Source organism: Engraulis encrasicolus, chromosome 8, assembly GCF_034702125.1.
Source record: "Engraulis encrasicolus isolate BLACKSEA-1 chromosome 8, IST_EnEncr_1.0, whole genome shotgun sequence".
In the NCBI taxonomy this organism is placed as follows: domain Eukaryota; kingdom Metazoa; phylum Chordata; class Actinopteri; order Clupeiformes; family Engraulidae; genus Engraulis; species Engraulis encrasicolus.
This window is the reverse complement of record NC_085864.1, coordinates 21,225,257-21,247,179: the sequence shown is the minus strand read 5'-3', so window position 1 is coordinate 21,247,179 and position 21,923 is coordinate 21,225,257. Positions and strand designations below refer to the sequence as shown.

At 41.5% G+C, this 21,923-nt stretch overlaps 1 protein-coding gene across 1 annotated transcript in view; it reads right to left on the bottom strand.

Annotated features, from left to right (window-relative positions):
* The window catches only part of LOC134454841 (E3 ubiquitin-protein ligase RNF213-like), a 113,548-nt gene extending 92,460 nt beyond the window's left edge, over positions 1 to 21,088 (bottom strand). Inside the window, exon 1 of the mRNA XM_063206000.1 lies at positions 20,958 to 21,088. The gene's annotated coding sequence lies outside the window, so the exon portion shown is untranslated. The remainder of the gene's footprint in view (positions 1 to 20,957) is intronic.
* Positions 21,089 to 21,923: the final 835 nt, after the last annotated feature.

The window sequence follows — 21,923 nt, the reverse complement described above, 5'->3', positions numbered from 1 at the left end:
CATCCGAGAAGCCTTGCTGGAAGCCAGGCAGACAGTCAACGATCCTGTTGCCAAAGTGGAGGCCCAGTCACTTGCGGAAGAGATCGGATCTTACCGCTTCTTGATTTGCTGTGTAGTCTGGTGTGAGATTTTGTCAACAACAAACACCGTGAACAAGCTCCTCCAATCTGCCTCAATGCAGCTCGACATTGCTGTTCAGTTAACTACAAATGCAAAGGCCTCTCTCACTCTCTACCGGGACACTGGATTCTCTGATGCTCAGACAACTGCCAGAAGCATTTGTGAGGAAATGAATGTGGATGCAGTTTTGAAGGAGAAGAGGCTGAGAACCACCAAGAGGCTTTTTAGCTATGAATCACATGATGAGCCAGTGATTGATGCCATGCGGAATCTCGAAGTCAGCTTTTTCAACATTGTGGTTGACACTGCAATAGCATCCATTGATGAGAGATTTGAAACCCTGAACCAGGTGAAAGCGAAATATGGAGTGGTGTTGAACTTCAGCTCTGCATGTCAGATGTCCGGTGAGTCCTTAAAGGCGCAGTGTATGGAAATGGAAAAAGCTCTGACCTTCAACGAAGAGACTGACATCAGTGGAGTCGACCTAGCAGAGGAAATAAAAAGTCTACCTCCCTTACCATCAGGCAATATGACTGCCTTTCAGCTTCTGTCTTTTCTTTGTGAGAAGGGTCTGGAGGAGCTGTATCCTAATCTTTGGATTGCTCTAAGGATTGCTGTTACTCTGCCTGTTACAGTAGCCTCAGCAGAGAGGAGCTTCAGCAAGCTAAAAATGGTAAAAAGCTACCTAAGATCTTCCATGTCGCAGGAGCGCCTGAGTGGTCTGGCCATCATGAGCATTAACCATGATGTGGGGAAGAAAATCTGTTATGATGACATCATTGATGACTTTGCCTCAAGAAAGTGCAGAAAGGGACACTTTTGATGGTGAGTTAATACAAACTGTTATTTTAAGTCTAAATGTATAGACTGACAACCTTATTTTGTAGCAATACACATTCATTGCTATGATGAACTCACATGGATTTGCAAAGAACCTCAATGCACCTATATACTTACCTATTATATTTGTACCTCTGTGTAGATGCTGTTACTGAGGAGGAGGTGGAGCCACTTATCTACATGTTCACAATCTGTTCAGATTACATTATTGATGTTTTTCTCTCAAGACTTTTTAATTAAACTTGATTTGAGTCTAACTTTGTGTCTGTGGTTCTCGTTTTGCGGGGGGGGGGGGGGGGGTTGCGGTTGCGCGCTTTATGGGGGCCCCTTGGCATATTTTTGCCTAGGGCCCCATGGAGGTCAGAGCCGGCTCTGTCTGTAGGCCTATGTTACTTTCTAGGCTACCCCTTACATTTCTGGAACAGTGGGCTATTCGAGTAGCCCCAGCTTAGGGCAGAGAGGCGGGACCAAGCACAGCCTGCTCGCTTCGAATCAGAGCAGTGCGGTTTAATGCGTCTAAAAGTAGGCTATTGACCCTTTTGTTTTTTGTTTATTTAAACATGTAAATCAGCTGTTTTTTTCTGTTTTTAGATGTGCTTTATAAATAAAATGTAGGCTACTCACTCATTTTAACTGGTATGTTGTTGTTTTTTACGTTTACGCCATTATATTTGTTGACAATTATCTAGGTTACTTTCTACTCCTTACATTTCTGGAACAATATTTGAGATGCTTTTTTTCACTTTTACGTGAATTTTTTGACAATTATCTATGTTACTTTCTACTCCTTACATTTCTGGAACAGTATTTGAGTAGCCCCAGCTGCGGGCAGAGAGGCGGGACCAAGCACAGCCTGCTCGCTTTGAATCAGAGCAGTGCGGTTTAATGCGTCTAGAAGTAGGCTATTGACCCTTGTGCTCGCTTTGAATCAGAGCAGCGCGCGTCTAGGCTATAGACTATAGTGCATCTAGAAGTAGGCTATTGACCATTGAGCACATTGTCATGCAGCGAGTTTTCTGACTTTCCGGTAACTTTTTAGATGCGAAGCACCAGCAACAAGAGAAAGCTGTCTGCCGACACTTTGATGTTTCTGATTCTGAATGACAACAAATAGTTCGCGCATGAGCCAGAAAACAATATAGGTCCTAACAGTGTTGAAAACATTACAGAACCCATGCACCTGTGTTAAGTCCATGGCTACAGTAAAGAGAGAGAGAGAGAGAGAGAGAGAGATATTAAATCGCTACGTTAACACTGCACAGGAGCGCGTTCTCTCTCCGCCGCGTAAAGGTCTTTGCATGAACAAATGAAATGGTAATTGAATAATAGTTTGCCAGTATTGCAGGGTGTATTAAACCCAGTGTACGTTGGGGTTTGGGAGAGCAAGATAGAGAGCAGCATCTGTGATTAACCGCTTCGAAATGTGTGCGTAAAACCTGCTGTTAACCAGTGGGTTTTGTGAAGCTTGTGTACCGCATTAAAAAAAAGCTTTGTTTGATTTCGTGTTTGTATTTTACTTTGACGTTGCCTATAGTCCTCAGTTTATGGCTATTTTCAGTTGACCCCCTACACGTTTTCTTTCTGTCATGTAGGGTATTGTAAATAAATCGACCGTTTTTTTTTATCATTTTGATTTCGGACTTAATTTAGCCCTTCAATCACCCCTCTCCAATTGCAAACTTTACCCTGATAGAAGAGCATTCGCTACCCTGCACGTACTCGTTAAGCACTTATTGTCTGACTGATTTTGGCTGCTGCGAATAAGGTAGGTCTATCTTATAAAAAAGGGCCTGTCACCATTTTGGCTGAAGGTTGACACCACAAACCAGATGACAATTGCAGTCTTGCCGCGGGTCTTGAACAGTGCTCTCTATTTCCGATTCAGATTGCAGAAGGCAACTGGCTACCACAGAAGAGGGGAATTGTGGCAATATTATCCACAAGCTTGTTGGATAAATTGTGTTTAGCCTATCGCAGATGAGGTTCTTGAATATTTTGTAGTGCATGGGACATTGACAAGGAAAGGTAGCTATGATATCCTCGTGAATAGGTCTTCGACTTTTCAAAATGCCTCCTCTCAACATGTAAATGGTTATTCTGTAGTTCAACGCTATCCTGGCAGGAGAATCATTCGTTACAAATAATGCATACACACTCAGCAATTGTGTCTGTTGGTTTTTGTCCTCCAGGTCTTCATAAAATCATCTACCACCGCTGTGATAATTTGACTACAGACACCGCTGAACATTTAACAGTTGTTTAGGCTACTGTATTGAAAATTGCAGTCATGCTGCTTGTCTTGAACTGCACGCTCTCTTCCCGTTCCATATTGTGACAGCCAGATGAGAAGCGCAAAGGTGGGGGCTATCCGCGATCGCGGAGGAAAGGTGTCAATATCCACAACCTCACTGAATAAATAGCCTAACCCTTGAACTGTGGAGCAATTACATATTGTTTAGGTTCTTGAATACTTTCTAAAGCATGGAATTAATTTCCCATTAATAAGGAAACGTGTAAGATTTATCCTCAATCCTCCCCTATAATGTTTTTGTCATAGGCCTAATGTTAATGTCCTCCCCAACACATATCCCCAGCACAATATTGCGACACACGCTTGGCACAATGATAGGCCTACTAAAGGAGTTCAATGTTCTTGCAACACTTTTCCCAAGAAAAGTCCGTTTTTATTTCGAGATTCCAGAGCAAATCAGCTGGTACTGCGCTGCATGTTGTGTGCGTGTGTGGCTATGTGCAGGGTTCGTACGGTCATGAAAAACCTGGAAAAGTTTTGGAATTTTAACATTCAAATTTCCAGGCCTGGAAAAGTTATGGAAAACTATTTTTTGATCAAAAGTTTTGGAAAAGTCATGGAAATCTATCTAGTGTTTCATCAATCATAATATGAACTTGATGCTGCGGCGTAATAAAATGTTTTGTCCACGAGTTGTCGTGGAAATGTTGTCTGCGTATGCGTAACCACGTGTTGCCAAATTAGTGGTTTTCAAATAAGGCAGGTTGTACTGGCTCCAGGCGGTTTTCAAACGTTTTTGGTGCTACAAGTCGGTCACATCTGGCAACCCTAAGCCTCGTAACGCGCAAGCTAGATGTAGTGTGCGAAGTGTGGTGAGACGTGATCATAGTTCTTCTAACAGATATTCTGGGAGGCTTTATTATGTCTAATAACGATGTTACAGCATTCCGGGGAGTGTAACTTCAACAACGCGTGGCTTTCTTAAAAAAAGGACGAAAGTTTTATTGGGTCTGGTATGCGAAGCGGCACTTGTTAGCAAGGGCAAGATACATCAGTGCCTCCCATATACTGTCAATGGTGCCTCCTCAGCTACAGGTTAGCAAAGCGTTGTAAAATTTTAGCGGTTCCACAAAAACGTTGCTAATGCCAAAAGAAAAACAATCCTAAGACCCGATTGGTGTGCTAATTTGCCAGAGCTCCAAGTGAACCTTTTATGCTTTCGGTAAGCCCAGACATAATGATATGAGAAGCAAAGGTGCACGTGCTGTGAGTGAATCTGTCCGTTTAAAAAAATAAAATAAAATCCGTACAGTATGTGCAGCTGACCGCGAGCCAAACAATTGCCAATGTCGGCATGACGCGACCGTTTTGAAATATAAGCGCAGACAAAAGAGTATGAAAAGTTATCTGTGGCTCTGTTTCAAATCAGTCAGATTGTTGCAACACAAAATGAGCCTCACCCTGTCACATCTCATTGAGTGAGTGGTGGTGGGCGTCACACTGCCACGAGCAGTGCACTCTTTTTTCCAGTTCGTTTGGCTCCATCAGCAACCACAACAAATGACAAAACATGAACATTCTTACAGGAGCTTTGGACTATTGTGCTTATAGGCAGGTGTAGACTCAATGTTTTCTAAACTACTTGGACAGGATGAGAATCTATCTCCATAGAGGGCATGTTGATATACATACAAATTTGTCTTCATGATGATTTCACGACCTAATTACCTAGGCCTATTCATTTTCATTTCTGACTCAAGGCCTAAACCAGACAAGTGAATAATAACTATTATACTATATGTTGTATTATATGAATTATATTATTTACTATTGTATTAATACAATTAATAGGCCTACAATAAGCCATTGGGGGCTGCCCCCTTGCATGGGTGAGGCATAAATGCGATGTCGTTGTGTGCAGTGTGCTGTGGAGTGCTGTGTCACAAGGACAATGGGAGTTGGAGTTTCCCAGTTGGGCTTTCACTTTAACAATAATGAATAATATAATTTATATAATACAACATATAGTATAATGGCAGCTATGTAATATATACTATAATAGGCTATGCTCCCACCCCCGCGCGCCCGCGATTGGTCATTGTCTTTTGGTCCTGGAATTTCAGTAAAAGGTCTTGGAAAAGTCATGGAAAAGTTATGGAATAAAACTGGTGAAAAAGTGTATGAACCCTGTATGTGTGTACCATCGTATGTCCATGATCGTCCATGCTCTTATCATGCAAATGACATGTCATGCAGGCAAGGGCGTCCGTTTGATTTCAAAAGTGCTAGCCCGGACAATTATCATAAACCTGAGTAAGGTTTGAAAAGTGCTGGGTACAAGATAAGGCTACTTCTGGTTTGATGTTTCATGATAAATAGCCTAATACGCATTGGCGTATTGGCGCGTAATGTGGCCATATTAAAAAAAATAAAAGCCATCTGCGCTGTCTTGTTTATTTCTGATATCCTGCGCTGAAGTAATCTTTATCATAAATATTATTAACGCAACGGTAACTGATTGGTTAGACTACATGTAGCCTTGCATAATGGTGCACGTCAATTTGTTGTCATAACTTCGCTCTGTCCCTTTTGATTTTCTCAAGCAATTCATTCCTTTTGTCATTGTCCCTGTTTTAGTCTTATGGACCTAGGGCGTATCGATCACCGTTTGCCTGAAACCTGAAAACTAAACATTGCATGCGCGCAGCCACACACAACATTCTCTGTGTCAAAGGAACCCTTTCTCCTGTGCCGCATTCTCCTTATAGCTCCTAGAATGGTAATACATGTTGGCAGACTTTATTTGGCATAATTCACGATCATCTGGATATATTTGGCTAGGTTACTCAGCAAAGCACATCATTAACGTTAGTGAGGTAACTTTTGTGCTGATACAAGCACCAACGGTGAATCAAGACGCAGAATGTTGATGTACTCCCAAGCAAAGGTCCATAGACATTGTGTTCAACGCCCTTTTATACATTCAAATGCTCCCGCTAAAGCAGGGGTGTCAAACATACGGCCAGCGGGCTGCATCCGGCCCGCCAGAGGGTTCCATCCGGCCCGGATGTTAATTTTTTTTTATTTTTTTTTTAAATTATGTTGTATTATATTAATTACATAATTCACTGCTGTATTAATACAATTAATAGGCCTACAATAAGCCATTGGGGGCTTATTGTATTTATTGTATTGCTTATTGTATTATTGGGCAAATATAATTGGATTTGTATTGGTTCCTATTAAGCTCAAACTGGAAACGGGATGTTAGAATGCGTGAAAATGCAGGAAATTACATATAAGAAATACAAAATTTTATGGGGGAAAACCCCCAGACCCCCTGCCAAAATGAACTGTCTCATCTTTAATTAATTGACGTTGGCAATGAATGAATGAAATCAAGGAAATTTTGCATAGGATTATCAGTATTGCATTGCTTTCTACATATTCAACACACTTACAACGTGATAGTACTGAACACTAATCCTCTGCTTTACGTTTTTTTTTTTTTTTTTTTGCGATGATGTTACTAATGCGGCCCGCTTGAGGTCCACATGGGTTGTATGCGGCCCCCGGACCAAAATGAGTTTGACACCCCTGCGCTAAAGACATCTCCTCAAGTCAACGATGAAGTGCTGCCGTAGTGCACATCCCGCCTAGCAGCCACAACGTAGGAAACAAATCCCCCTGGATAGCCTAGTTATCGGCGCAAGCTCCACGACCAGTTGCAACTTGTCCTTTAGTGCGTGCTCGAGTGTGTCTGTTCCCTCCATACTCGTTTGTTCCCTCCATACAGCTAATCAGAACTTTGTGCAAGCCATTAACATCAGTGAAAAGGGTTAGACTGCCTTCTCACAGTGGGATATCTGCTTGAGTTTTAGGACTTTAGGCTGCTCATGCAGCCGCTCAACGTTAGCAGAGGATTGAGCGTAAAATAGTCTATTTGCCGTGATGCATCGCCGTTATATTTTAATAAAAATATGAACTTTCTATAACGCTTTAGGGAGGGAAATAAAATCTTCATTCGACATAGACTACCACGACAAGTTACCGTTTGGGTCGCAGTTGGATGTTTATTCAGTGGAATTATGTGCGTAATATCAGCTCCATCCATCAAATACAGCACAATCCCTGTTACTTTCACGTGAGTTTCAAATGGACAATACTCAACAAAAATGCAATTCTGAGTACCACAACTGAAGTAGGCTACAACATATGTACCACATATAGGGGATTACCACCCAGATTTGGTGCAATTTGAGGACAAATTTCAATAGGCCAACTGCGACTTTCCTGGGATTTGATTCATGTCCTTATTTACCGTGCGTTATGCCCAGCTTTTATTGAATACAGCGCAGGTTTTGAAGTTCATCAAACGAGCATCAACTTTGTGCAAGTCATTAAAACCAGTGAGAAGGGTTAGATACCTTCTCACATAGCCTATCATCTCTTTTTTACCAGCACTGACCTGTACACTGTTTCATACATTTATTAACTCATTGCACTTTCTGCCTTCTCGTTTCACATGTGATAAATAAAGTGCTTACTGCATTGACACGCTGTTGTTTTAATTTCACATTTCTTTCATGTCCACTTGGTAGGCCTACACTAGTATTTTTAAACAAGTGAGGAGTTCGTTGCTAGTTTCCTTAAGGGTGAAGTAGATATCGCGCAGTGAACGAGGCAGCCTGCAAACAGTTTGAAGGGCAATGCAATGTGGCTGTAACAAGTTAGAAAGTAGCCAAACTCTGTTGCTTGTAACCTTTTTAAATTATGAGCGTAATGGTGGGGTGGCGTCCGCGCCAATGTCATATCCTGAGCATATCGCTCGGCGCGTAATTCCAAGAGCAGTATAATGAAAAGGAAGAAAAGGAAGATGATGGGCTACTCGAAACGTTTGTCCCCTGTCTGTCAGTTTTATTTACTTTTTTCGGCACAGTTTTTGATTCTGCATTCAGCTCCAGTGTGCGACTCCTTTCTTTCTTTTTAAATTATGAGTGTTCCACGAACTATCTTTCTTTGCGCACGCTATAAAATGGCAATAAACCTGTTACTATAAACTACTGGTTAACTATGTATTCTATGCTTTCTAATGTTGGTAAAGGCGGGATAAGCGGGATAATGTATTGTCCACACGTGACTACGGAAATATATTTCCTTCGAAGCGGAATAACAGCACTCTGCCTTCGGCATCGGGGGTCTTATTCGCCCAGTAGGGCAATATTTTCTTATAGTCACGTGTGGACAATACATTATCCCTTACCTTTAAATTACTGTTGTAAGCCTACATTTTAAAACGTCGATATTGTAGCGGTGCAACCGACTGTTTTAAGTTATGAGATGGGCGCCAGCCAGGCAACAATAAGACTGCCTTTACCTTTCCAAAAATGAATACAAATCAGTGACCAACACATTAGAAAAAATAACTCAGATCAACACAACGAATATCTTTTCTTATTTTTAGTAGTGAACTTTTGCAAAAACCCTTGTTTGCAGACTTGTGCGCTTGGTCTCAATTTGGAACAGCTCACATCAATGTCTGGCTTAGCATTCTTGCGAATGCTGATCTTCTCAGCACCCTCCATTTGAAATTAACCCCATTTTATAGACAGCACATGTAGTGCACAGGGGGTAACGCTGCTATCTCACTCCGGAGGAGGCAGAGGCAGTCCGTTACGATATAGTATATTTATAAAATAGGCTATAAAATAGGCCTAATGATAAAAAAGCAGCCTGAACTAAAATGAAAAATTAATTTTAAAAAAAATAGAGACGCACACACTTTCTACATGGTTCGATTTTTGTGGTGGTTGGCACACAAGTTTGATATAATATAAAAATAATAGGCTAATAAAATAGGCAGACTAAACTAAACGTCTGCCCAGTTACACGAAAGGTCTGCATGGGTTGAACGAACGGTCTTCTACGAAAAATCCTCAGGTACTGCACGAAACGCCCCATGCCTTCTACAAATGGTCCCACGTTTGAAACTCTCAACAATTCATTAGACGAATCGTCTCGCAACCATTGGAATGCATGTAAAGAAGGAGTGTCACTGTATTCTTGTGAAAATGTATTTATTTGTTAATATTATATCATATAACTTATGAATTGAGTTATACAAATAGCATAATATTAAGAAGGTTCATGTTTTCAAGTTAAAATTATATAATAAGTGCAAATAGAGCACTATGTAACTCAATGGGAGCCCTGCCCTATGTAACTCAATGGGAGCCCATTGGGATGCATGTATAGAAGGAGTGTCACTGTATGCATGTTGTTGCCATATGGCAACAAATTAATTTTCGCCTTTTACAGAGAAAGTATAACTTTATATTTGGATTAAATGATGAAAAATGAAAGTTTACACATCCTAGATTAATGTTGAATTTTATTATGATGAAAATATGTCTTGAAGTTTGAAAGCTAACTATGTAAAGATTCCCACTATGACGTGACCTTCATAGTGTGGCGCATCCACATGAAAGGGGTGGGAAAACAGGATTTCCTAATAAGGTAATGTCTTCAAACTGATAAATATTTCAAAATTAAAGTCCCATGTTCACTCACAATGGGAAAAGTGGAGGATATTTGTTATACTCTATTTTAAGGATGTTATCCCAGCCGGGTTGTCAGTCAAGTGAAAAGAGATCCCGCACACTGTCCATTCCACCAACAAACTTTAATACAACGTTTCGGTCATCCGACCTTCTTCAGGTAAAGGCTCTTCAGGCTTTACCTGAAGAAGGTCGGATGACCGAAACGTTGTATTAAAGTTTGTTGGTGGAATGGATAGTGTGCGGGATCTCTTTTCACTTGGATAGTTAATAAAGCAAATAGAGATGCACCGGATCCTGATTTGTAGGATCCTGCCGGATACCGGATCCACTGCTTAAGATCCTGCCGGATCAGGAACCGGATACCGGATCCTACGAAAGGGTTGAAACACATAGCCTACTCGCACACGTGGGCCCTTTTTATTACGTTGGCTCAAACTATTTTTTAGACTCATTGGCTTACTGCCACACTGCCTGCGCTGGCCGCTTCCAAAGGGCTTTCTCTCCATGCAGCAATTGGCGTTGTGAAAGACTGACTGAAAAACCTAGGCTAGATCCTGATTTTTAGGTAATTGCCGGATACCGGAACCACTGCTTAAGATCCTGCCGGATCCGGATCCTGTGAAAAACCCTATTACCCTGCCGGATCCGGAACCGGATCTTGGATCCTGTGCATCTCTAAAAGCAAATAAAGCCCCTGGACTTAAAAGTGCACTCTAGATTTTTAATAGTAAGAGAGTGATTCTACAATTAGTGAAATCTGACTTCAGGAAAGGTGTCCTTTTCAAGATGACATCCAAGATAGCTAATTATAATATAATAACAAGCTAACTTCAGATGACCTGATAACCAGAAATGTACATTACTGTACATCTGTACATTAATATTTTTGTGTGCAGTAAGCAATATACAGCTCTGGCAGAAAATGAGAGAACATTACCAGTTTTTCTGGTCTGGCATGTGTGTCAGACAATGAACATTGTTCTTTCATTCTGTAAAATACTAACATTTCCTCCAAATCTCGAATGACAATAGTCATGTAGACGGTGCATCTTTTGTGTTATTTTGACAATTTGTAGCTTTCTGCGAATAAATGCTATGTTTTCGGACCTCAAAAAATCTAAAGAAAACATGCTGATATTCACTTAAAAACAACATAATCGCAATGTTTTAACTTAGAAAGAGTTCAGAAATCAATATTTGGTAGAATAACCCTGGATTTTAATCACATCTTTCACGCATATTGGCATGCTCTTCACTAGTCTTTCACATCATTCTTGAATTATTTCATTTCATCCCCCGTGCAAAGATTCAATTTGCTGAGCTTTGTTTGACTGCTTGTGATCACCCCTCTCCCTTTTGATTACATTTCAGGGGTTTTCAATGGGACTCAGGCCTGGAGATTAGGCTGGCCATGAGTGGCTCAAGAAAGCACATTAAGTGATCTAGACAGTCTCCAGACATTGCCCCTATAGTAATCCTATAGAAGGAACTGAAGCTCACATTTGCCATGCCACAGCCACAAAAGTCAATCAATCAATGAAACCACAAGCAAGGATACCAAGTTCTCAACTTCATCTGAAAAGTACTTCACAAACATAAACGGTTCGGTCGTATCAGAGCTAGAATTCCTTCTTGAAGCCATGTTTATTCAATGTAATGCAATATCATCCTAATAGAGGTCTTCTTAGGTCTTCAGAATCTCATCTAGTGGTTGTGCCTACGGTCAAATGGCATTTTGTCAGAACCAGCTTCCAGTCCAAATTAAAACTGCTCCAACAGTATCTTATAAAAGGAAACTAAAAACAGATTTATTCTCATCAGCCTTTGGTGATAGTTAATTTTCTACAATCTATGAGACAACATAGTTTATTTTTCTTCTCCTTTCCGTTCCTCTAAGATTTTGCATATTCAATGACAATTATGTATGATAATGTCCTATTGTAGTCATTTTGATTCATTGATTCAATGTACCCTACTGACCACAGTTTTTGTGCGTAGTGTGCGGTGTACCATTATGGCATTTATTGACCCACTGTCACAAGGCTCTCTCTAGTGGTCATGGTATAATATTGCTAATGATACATTTTTCATAACCTTGGCATATTCATCATTTATATCATTCATGGCCTTACACACAATAGATCAGAATTCTTCTTACACATTATATCTAGTTTCCTGATGCCCTGTTACATGAAAAAAAAACGGTAGCTAATTGTTAAAACACTTGAACTATCCATTATTTAAAGTAAAAATTAACCTTCTGCATACACTTTAAAACGTTTAGGGTATACATAGTATTCCTTAGCCAAGTTAGGTTATTATACGGCCCTATAGAATGTTGCGAGACACTGCACGAAAAAGGGGATTTCTGGATGAATGGATCACATAAAATGGCCACAAACTAATCACAAAAGCCCCAGCATTTGCGGCTCCCCCATGCCCCTTCCCCTCCCATACTTAGGAGAGCCTTATGTAAATGCCAGTGATCATTAAATGATGCTACAGTGATCAGGTCGGCCAGTGATGTATGATCATTTTTTTATCGCGATATTAACTCTAGATGTGAAGTTTTTTTTCATTAACTGGCCAACCGTGGGTTGCAGCGGTAACTACAATTCCCAGCATGCACGGTTACAGAAGACGCTAGCAGAGACTCGTGCCCCCCTGCTCCTCCCCCTCCCCTTCCCCTTTGTCCAGGGGTGGGCAATTATTTTGGACCAAGGGCCACATTGCCTGTGACATTTGGCCCATTGGTCAGTATTCTACACCCAATTTGCCTCGTGTCAATAATAAGAAATGGTGTACGATGGCATAACTCAGCTTTGCCATTCCATATGTAAATGTATTTCTACTTGGTACACAAGACCCCCTGTTTTATATAGCCTTTTTAAGAATGTTGAGTGACAGTACACGACTTTTCTGTCTTGTAAAGGCTCTGCGGGCCACATGAAATGGCTCAGCAGTCCACATGAAATGGCTCAGCGGGCCGCATGTGGCCCCCGGGCCTAAGTTGGCCCACCTCTGTCCTAGTCTCTCTCCCTCCTCGGCGTGCTCCTTTGGGAGCTTTCAGTCTGTGCATTGTAGTGAGTGAGGTAGACAAAACAGACGGTATCAGCCTGTAAATAAATGATTCAAAAACGAGGCATAGAGAGCTTTGTAAAAGTTATGGACTAACATTTGTTGCAAACAGTGCTGAAGGACTTTGATAACGGGAGAGGGGAGGCTATTGTTCAACCAATTCAATTCAGCATAACCCACAGCCTCTCGTGGATTATTGCTTAACACCCTGTGGTTCAGAGTTTTGGTCATTCAAACATATGAGTGACACCATTATATATTTGAAAACTAGAAGTTTCAAGGTTTTTACTGACCATTATCACATGGAAAGTGACAGGGGGTGGGGGGCATCAGAGGTGTTACAGGTCCATCTAATTAGTATTCAACTTGCATAGAAACTGGCTTGACTTACAATTACTCTTTCAATTACTCTTTCACACTTTGTGGGAAACAACACAACATTTCTAAAGGGTCTGTTTTACTTTTTATGTAGCAAACACTTTTGTTTACAAGGTTTAATCTTCAAAAGTCTTGGCTACATATATGTAGAGTAGGGATGCAAACGATTAATCGATTAATCGACTTTAATCAACCAATGCGTTAATCGATTAATAAAAAACATTCATCTCAATTAATCGACAATTCAACTGACAAGAGACCCAGGTGAAATGTGCATGTGAAGAGTGTGTGTGTGTAGAGGGGTGTGAATAGTGTGTATATTTAAATGACCTTTGGATTAAAGAATTGAAATAGAATTTATTTAAATGTGGTATTTTATCTCAATTTTTTATTAAAAGTTTTAGATTTAGTAGTTTTTTTCGAGAAACATTGATATTTTGGGGGGGGAATACGTCGCTTATCAATTAATTGTGAGTCGATCGATAAGGCTATCAACTAACGATTAACGAATTAATCGATAATTTTCATCGCTACATTTAGAGCGTGTTTTCTTGCACTGTTTGAAGACCTCTAAAGCAGGGTTTTTTTGTACAGTTGTGTTTACACTCAATTTAAATAAAACTTGTTTGTATTACATTCACTTTACCGTCCTATTCTTTTTTTGTTAGGCTTTTCAGAATACAACTGTGACAGATGGGGTTGTGCCCCCCTATCTGACTGATTCCGATTGGTTCCTGGCCTCTTTCTGCGGTTGGCTGAACCGTGAGTGCAGGGACTCTTATGTTGATAAATTTAGCTTTGGGACGTGACATGGGCCTCTTTCCGCTCAGCTGTTGTTTTGAGAGCAAAGACGCCAGCTGGCGTGTGAGCTTCTGCTAGCCGTGATCATTATCCGGTAGATTCGGTACCTTCAGGTAGGCATTTAACATTCATACTTTATGATGTGTCCGATCGCCGTATTGTCTGAATTACGGACCTGATTCTGTGACTGTATTCCACTTCTAGCCACTTTTGCGTGGAACTGCACTCTGCTGTGAACTGGCTTTCACTTCGCGCTGCCTATACTGCACCAGTGTGTACCTTGCTTTGGTTGGCGTCAGGGCCGGTTCTGGCTTATTTGGCGCCCTAGGCGAGTTTGAGTTCTGGCGCCCCCCCCCCCCCCCCCCCAACCTTTTGAAAGAAAAAAAAAACCCCTCTTTTTTTACCTTACAGAACACAAGAGTAATACCGGTAGTAAGCTTAACTAAATCAAGAATCAAGAATCAAGCATCAAGAACAATAACTGTTTTGCATCAAATGGATTTCTGGTTCTTTTGGACAGCCGACCAACACATCAGATTGAGTCGCATGAAAGTACCTTCACTGTGTGGTGTCTTGGATGTAATGGTGGCGGTGCCCCCAACCCCAGATGAGAGGGAGGTTATCAATGTGTTTGAATTGTAAAATGGAATTGAAATGCCAGGAGAGTGATACAGTACATTTGCATGTAAAATGCATGTGTAGACAATAGGCCTACCAAGGAGGTCTGCATTGATAGCCTATCTACACTACCTACAGCATTACAAAGCATGGCAGCATAACAATTTTAATAAGATACACATTTGTGCTGTCTATGATTCCAAACCAATTTCATTTCTGGACTGGAAATAGTGGTGCATTTGTGAGTAGGAGAATGAGAAGGGGGCTATCTATATGTTTGAACTGGAGGGACAGGGTGAGAGAAAGGGAGAAGAGCTGTCACGCTTTTGAATTTCATAATATACAAAATATAGTAAATAGCCTCACTTGTCTGCAATACTACATCACTCAGCATGAAAACATGCTGTGCATGGTTCTGTTACATGATTAATGAAGGCCTATGTCATTCTGGTCTGGAAACAATGTTTTTTTAAGCTTACAACAAGCAGGTAATTCATTCAAGTGGATGGAAGGAGATATGGCAGCTAAAATTGTTTTAAACATGGCACCAGTCTTACTTTACATTGCTTGTCAACCTAAGCAAGTATTATGATGTCAGGTGGGTGTTAGTGAGTAGGCTACTAACAGCTACTTTACTGGATTTCATTGCTTGGCATACTTGGCTAATGTTAGCATGCTAACTAGCGATTTCTCAGATCAAAAGCAAAGCTCTTTTTCCCTCTAATTCCAAACAGCAGCCTGATATATTAGGCTTTCCATTATCACAAACGGTTGCTGATTAAATCACATAGTTCCAAAACACCCTCTGCAACTCCTGCATCATTCAATGACTGGTTTAATGAGAACATAACAATTCTCCACCCAGCAGAGCAACACTTCCGTTGGCGTTTGCCCTCTCTGTCTGAGTGAATCTCCAAATTTCAAAATATATCGCACGCCGTCACTCGTCCCGCCCCCTTTCTCAGGACTGTCTGTTTATTGGTTCACAGACTTCCCAGAGACAGTTGAAAGCGATATTACTATTGGCTGAGGGGCGTTTTGCCGTGAGGAGCGCTTTCGCCACACTTTGTTGATTGCGACTTCATAAAAAAAACCTCCATATCGCAAAATTATGCATCGGAGAGCGCCATTTCGGCGCTCCTTCTTCACATTGCGCTCTAGGCGACCGCCTAGCCGGCCTATGCTTAAAACCGGCCCTGGTTGGTGTGTCACCCCATCATCTGTGCCCTGTGGCAGGCCTGATTTGTGGTGCTTACGCCGGCTTTGGAGTGGCCAAAGGGGTTGGCCCTGTGTACCTGACTGCAGTCAGTGGATGGTAAGCTGGCCTATGCTACGTTGATGTTGTTGCTCCGATGGTAACGATGACCTTATTCACTAAATCTACCCTCACTTTCCTCAGTGTGTGGTCCAAATTGCGATTGTTCCGAACCACGGATCTATGATCGGGTTAGCGGTGCCTCTCTGACGCTGTAAGTATTAATTTCTTCCTCTTGATTGTCGCTGTCACCAATTACCTCTAGGCTAGTGAGTAATGGGTACCCGTCTGTTACAGGTGGGATTGCTAGCTACACTCCTCGGAGGTTGCTGTTTTGTTGCCGTCACACTCGGTGCCGGTTCCGAACTGGCTCCACCTGCTTTGGGCCCATTGTTTATTTGTTTAGTTTTCTTGTGACCTGACTTTCGTTTGGTTTAATTATTTTCATTTCTGTTGGTTTGTTATTTTCTGGCCCATTTCTTGGGACACCAGCCTCCTCGCTGCGCATTGCGCAGGTCTGGTTACTACCTGTGTGTGTTGTGAGTGCGTGTGTGTTCTGTGCGTCTGTGTGCGTGTGTGGTTATCATCTAGGCACGGCACCGGAGGCAAGTGTACACCCCCTTCAGTCAACCTACGGCGGTGTAGTTCTCTCCTCTCTCTTGCTACACGAAAGTTAAGTTGCATCTAGTCCTCACTGTGTATGCAAATGGTGTAATACATTAGCACGTGTCATTCTGGCTATTGAGTGTCTCTCTCTTCTCTCCTCCCTGGATAGGTATGAAGTTGCCATAGCGGTCTTTAGGTGACGGATTCCCTCACTTTTCCATTGCTGTGTGCACTTGGGTGACTATTACTATTTTGCTGTGCTTAGTAGCAGTAGTAGAAGTGTGTTTCTTTTTATTGTGTGTGCCTATTTTTATTGTGTGTGTTTATTTTTTGTGTGGCCTTTTCCCTAGTCTTTAACTATCCCTTTTCAACCGTGCTGCTATTGGTTAGCCTAAGCCTAGTCGTCCCCCCCCCCCTTTAACAGTGACACCATTGCCCTGTCTTCCCCGTACTGGGGCGTTTAGGACTGAGTGTAGCCTCCCTCCTCTCTCGCGCAGGTGCCGTGCGTGTGTATGCGTGGTGTGTGGCCATTGGCCATGCTCCACATAACGGCCCGCCAGTGGGCGGCTAATAGGGATCAGTACAATACCGCCTGTAATATAATTCATTCATATTGTATTTTGTAATGTATTAGTATTTGTTCCTTTGCATCACCACTGCCGATTTGCACATTTGAACTCACCTGACTCCACTGACCTGGATGTATATTTTATTGATCTGTGTGAGTACTGTATCGACGATGTGTATGGACTGAGAACCCTGTGTCGAATGTAACCTCAGTGTACTTGTTTGCATCCACAAGACATTCATGACCTTGGCCTGATCAGCCAACACTGATATCGAATTGTGCTGTACATATCATATTTGTGAAAAGAGAATAAACACTTGAACTTGACTCCTGCCTAAGAGTGCTCCGAACCTGTGTCCTGGTTTACTAATTTGGGGGGTAATTTCACTCCTAGGTTGTCTTCCCCCACCCTAGGTGGCGTAGTCGTGCAAGAGCTGAGTTGAGTTTATGTGCCACTGTTGCACAACCATATGTGCCACTTTTGCATAGATGTTTGCAGTTAGTTGAAATACTTGAAAAAGTCAAGGTGTTGCAAAGGGCAGTCATGGGTGAGCGGTTAGGGCGTCAGACTTGCATCCCAGAGGTTGCCGGTTCGACTCCCGACCCGCCAGGTTGGTGGGGGGAGTAATCAACCAGTGCTCTCCCCCATCCTCCTCCATGACTGAGGTACCCTGAGCATGGTACCGTCCCACCGCACTGCTCCCCATGGGGCGCCACTGAGGGCTGCCCCCTTGCACGGGTGAGGCATAAATGCAATTTCGTTGTGTGCAGTGTGCAGTGTTCACTTGTGTGCTGTGGAGTGCTGTGTCACAATGACAATGGGAGTTGGAGTTTCCCAATGGGCTTTCACTTTTTCACGCTTTCACTTTCAGAACCTTAAAGCCTCTGAGAGGTCTTAGACTCCAGAGGGTTAAATTCAACAATACAATAAGATCAATATCGAATCGAATTGTGGATCAGGGTGTTGTTCGCCCCTTCCGGAATCATTTTCCAATAGTCATTTGTGGACTAAGGGTCGACCGATATATCGGCCGGCCGATATATCGGGCCGATATTTGCGTTTATTAAGTGTATCGGCATCGGCCGATACGCATGCGGTTTTGGCCGATACGCCCACCCCGAGACGGGCAGCTCTGTGTTGCTGGCTGACCCGCAATGCACACAGCTGCGTCACCCCTCCCCCACTCATGGAGTAAAGTAAACAGCCTTGCAGGCTGCCACAAAGTTTTAGACTTTCAGATGCATCCTATTTTAATGTGGACACTGAATGACATGGCATGTGCATGTAATAGGCCTAAAGGGAGAATGTTTCAGCTCCATCCATTTTCTGTACTGATTTTAATTCCCTGGTTCATTGTTCAGTCAATAATCACCACCATTTGCCATCTTTTACCTACCGTTGTAACTGAGTGTCTACCTGCATATGTTTCACTGTCTAATTTCCACCGCCTTTCAAAACGGACATTTCATACCGTCATTCATTTCTCAACTTAAATCTGTTTTAGCGACATCTAATAGGTAGCAAACATCACTTGCAAACTGGATAAATTAAAATATTGTAAAACATTTCTGTAGCATTCAACTCACCAGCATGCAGACTGCATAATGCAGCCATCTCGTTGAGCAACCAACCAGCTCTTCCAACGAGGGTAAACTACTGTTTTTATTTCCCTGGTTCATTGTTCGGTCATTTATCACATCCATTTGCCATAACTCTTACCTAGCGTTGTAACGAGTGCCTTCCAGCATGTTTCAGTGTAAATTTCCACCGCGTTTCAAAAGGCGATTTCGTTGTGTCATTCATTTATCAACTTCCATCTGTGTAGCGATCTCTAATGAGTAACAAACATCACAGTGCAAACTGGCTATTTCAATTCATAGAAGTTTATTTGGTTAGAAATACTGTGTAAAACAGTTCTGTAACATTTAACAGATCGGGTCACCGGGATGCTGCCACTTCCTCATTCAGCAACAAGTGAATGTTCCAATCTGAGTCAAATAGAGGAGTGTCTGACCTTTGGCGGACCAAACCATTTTGAACAGGGGTGTTTTACTGGTGGGATTCTTTGCAATGTATTTTACAATATGAAAATAAGAAAATGGTTTTACTTGTCTATGTGTTTTGTTTGCATTTCTTTGGTTTGTTATTTTGGGCTTTTGTTTCTTATTTAGTTGATTTGATTTATTTTGTGAAAGGCCCTAGTAGGCCTAAATCAAGTACACCTATACAGGTGAAAAAATAGGCATACATATTTAAACCCATAATAATCTTGGTCATCCCCAACATTTTTCAAATTTACAGTCAAGCTCTATGCTATTGTACCACTGTCAAGCCACAGTCCTTTGAATTTTTAATGCCTTATGTATACCCAGGGTGCGATTTGTCAGAGAACTAGTAATGTGTCGTTCACGAACGAACCGTTCGTTTTGAACGAGTCTTTGAAGTGAACGAAGCGAACTAGTTCCCCGCCTCTCGTTCACTTCGTTCGTTGGTGAATCACCGGTCTGTCACTAGTCAGTCAGACAGTAGCAGAAGTGGTCGTCCAATGAGCATTTTAATCTGCGCAAAGGGGCACCACTTTATCTCTTAATGTGATATCTTAATATTACCAGAGTTTTTACCGGGTATTTAGTTCATAATTTAGAAGAGCTCAGCAGTTCACATAGTCCACAGTTCACAGCTCTGAACGAGCTGAGCTCTCGTTCCTGAACGAGGAGCCAGTGAACTGCAGCCAATGGTTTCCATGACCACGAATACACAACTTAACGTGGCAGAGACAAAGGCATACTTCTAGTTGGAAATGCCACTTGTAAATGATATTTTATTATTTTTTTAATGGGTGATACTGTTCAATACATAAAATTAATCTGCAAAATAGGTTTCAGGTGATATGTTTAGACACGAGGAGCACCTTAGATCTACACAGCACAGCGACAACGAACTGTATTGAGCCCGCGAACGAGAGACCAGCCTGGGCGCATAGCAACAGTCTCCATGACCACGAATAAACAACTTAACGTGGCAGAGACGAAGGCATACTTTTTGGTTAAAAACAGCTTGTAATTGGGCTTTTTAAATGTGTGCTGCTGTTAAATAAATAATATAACTAGGCAAAATTAGTTAAGTTGATATGTTTGGACATGAGAAGCACACAGGCAAAGTATGAATGCCCCCCTCCTCCTCTCGTTCACTGAACTAGTTCGCTCGTCATTCACCCCTTGCTCTCCTGCATTGTGGCGTGACGTAATCAAAATGAACGACTGAACGAACTGTGAACGAACGAATTCCTCAGCAGAACTGAACGAAGAGAACGAACTGGCGCGAAAGAATCGCCATGCCCTTCACTACAGAAAACCGGAAGGGGGGATGTGTTTCAGATTTCAAGCAATATCAATGGAGTTACATTAAAATCATGTAGAAAAAGTGACAATATCAAAACCAGAAGAGGGGACAATCCCCCCTATCCCCCCCTACAAATCGCACCCTGTGTATACCTTTTTAGGTGGCTATAATACTGTATAGGCTACAGATGCTTACATGACAGTTATTTTCCTGTTATTCATGTGATGGTGTGATGAAAAGGTGATGGGATAGGATTTTTTTTTAATGATACAGTACTGATTTTTGTAATTATTAACACTTTTTTTAACAATATCGGTATCGGCCGTATCGGGTATCGGAAATCGAGTATCGGCCAAGGGTGATGGAAAAAATATCGGTATCGCATCGGCCATTAAAAAACCTGTATCGGTCGACCCCTAGTGTGGACAATACATTATCCCTTACTTAGCAGGTATGCTATTTGTCCTCAATCTGCTAACCTCTGACATGACAGGGAATACCACTTTTTGCATTTTCAGCGAGAATGCAGTCTAGTTTACCTTGTCATCTTGCAGGCGGTTTAGACATCCACTGAGTGAGCTTAATAGGTGAAGAACTGAGCAGACATTTTCTTTCTGTCGTGTCGCTGATGTAAATCTACACTCCTTTACGACATCCTTTAGTATGTCCTTTACGAGTTCCAGAATGGCAAGAATGTCCTTTACATTGTCAATGGAGGCACTGGTACCTAGACTAAACACAAATATAAGCGACATTACAGTTTATCAGTATTAAGTACAAAAACATACAACAAAAACTTTGATTATCCAATATCCAAAACGTTCTACCTTGATTCCAAACGGGGCTTCAATGTCAAGGCAACAACTTCAGACTACAGAAGTACAAGCCACATTACAGTTTATCAGTATTAAGTACAAAAACATACAACAAAAACTTTGATTATCCAATATCCAAAACGTTCTACCTTGATTCCAAACGGGGCTTCAATGTCAAGGCAACAACTTCAGACTACAGAAGTATAAGCGACATTACAGTTTATCAGTATTAAGTACAAAAACATACAACAAAAACTTTGATTATCCAATATCCAAAACGTTCTACCTTGATTCCAAACGGGGCTTCAATGTCAAGGCAACAACTTCAATAACTCTGTCCATGTTCTGTAAGTTGTATGAATCACAGATAAAATATCTACAGATATTCTGTACACTTCATCATGCTTGTTAAAAATATTCAGCACGTCAATTCTAAACATCATATATGCCAAGTAGCACAGTTGTATTTATTGTATAACAACATATTTTCGCAAGACTATAGTTTTAAATGAAACGTATGTAAATGTATTCCTGTTTAACCATGATACATGTAAATGCTATTTGAAAAGTATGCTACAAATTATTGTATGAATTATTAATTAACAATATAAGCTTATTTATTAAGTAATGAATGTGTTGACCTACCGGTACCAAGTAACGACTTGACTGTGACATCAAAATCCATTCTGA